At 60.5% G+C, this 1,205-nt stretch overlaps 1 protein-coding gene across 1 annotated transcript in view; it reads right to left on the bottom strand.

The window, feature by feature from the left end:
- Positions 1 to 1,205, bottom strand: part of RIMS3 (regulating synaptic membrane exocytosis 3) — a 52,211-nt gene extending 51,006 nt beyond the window's left edge. The window contains exon 1 of the mRNA XM_006164928.2: positions 1,134 to 1,205. The gene's annotated coding sequence lies outside the window, so the exon portion shown is untranslated. The remainder of the gene's footprint in view (positions 1 to 1,133) is intronic.

Genomic DNA, 1,205 nt, shown 5'->3' with positions numbered 1-1,205 from the left:
CCCCCATCAGCCACCACCCCCCACCCCCAACCCAGAGACTGCCCCATTAAGCTGCCCACATGCCCCAGGGATGGTTGGCAGCTGCCTGATTACAACTAATTGGTGGCTGGCAACTACAGGGATGGCTCGTTAACCCTTTGGCGACCAGGCCCAACCCAAAGAGACCTTCTTCTCTCTACTTTAGGCTCCATATCTAAGGACCCCAGACTTAAGCAGCCATCGTGGGTAAAGGACAGGACCAAGCCTTTCCCCACCCAGACAACTCCCTGAGGCTCGGGTTGGATAGTGACATTCGCCCAGGTTCCCAAGCCCTAGGAGCCACACTTGGGACGGGCTTCAATTCCAGCCTTGTTCTCTGGCCTTGGGTATGGCATTGCCCACCCCAATCCAGGACCAGAGCAGTTATAGGACTTTCCTGGACTTACAGGCCCGGGACACTGAGAAGAGACCCACCCCTCAGGGCTGGGCTGTCCAGAGATGGGGCATGGGGTCAAGGCTGCCAGGAGGCCAGCCAGGGAAGACAGCCCTCCTGTAAATGTGAGGGTGTCCAAGTTGCCCCCAAGGGTCTTGCCAAGTCTCCTGAACCCTGGGCTCCCCACTGTGCTACTAGCCAACTGCCTGTCTCAGCTTCCCAGAAGCCCCCTCTTTGCTGGGAAGGGCTGGAGTGAGCACCACCCCTTTTCTTTCATAAGGTGGGGGTCCTCTGGGTACCACAATGGTGTCACCTTAGGAGGAGAAGGTGGGTTGCTTCTCAGCCAGGGCACAGGCAGGAGGGATCGGCAGGCTGCCTTCCAGGAGGGATTTTAAGCACTTTCCAAAAATGCCACGCGAGGCAACACCGTTGAAGACCAGGACCCCGGCTGTTCCGACAATCAGCAAAGAACTCAAGACTCTGGGCCCCCCTACCCCATTTCCAGGCTTCCTCAAACACCCCATCTCTCCCTTCGCACCTCAGCACCTGCCCCAGAGCCACCACACACCCTGTGCTCAACCCGGGCCGTGCCCCCGACCATGGACACTCGCATCCCTGCGTTGAGCTTCACAGCTGAAGCCCCCGCCCCCTGTGGACCCCCAGACCTCCGCAGCCCCGTCCTCACGTCCACCTCCCAGGCGAACAAGGCCTACTGACTTACCGGGAGGTGGGGCCGGGGTCCAGACAGAGGGGAGCTCCGCAGGCCGAGGAGGCTCCGCAAAGCGGGGCAGGG

This window comes from Tupaia chinensis, unplaced genomic scaffold (assembly GCF_000334495.1).
Source record: "Tupaia chinensis unplaced genomic scaffold, TupChi_1.0 Scaffold143758_1, whole genome shotgun sequence".
Taxonomy (NCBI): Eukaryota; Metazoa; Chordata; class Mammalia; order Scandentia; family Tupaiidae; genus Tupaia; species Tupaia belangeri.
Note: the sequence above shows the minus strand (reverse complement) of the source record. Positions and strands in the feature narration are given on the sequence as shown.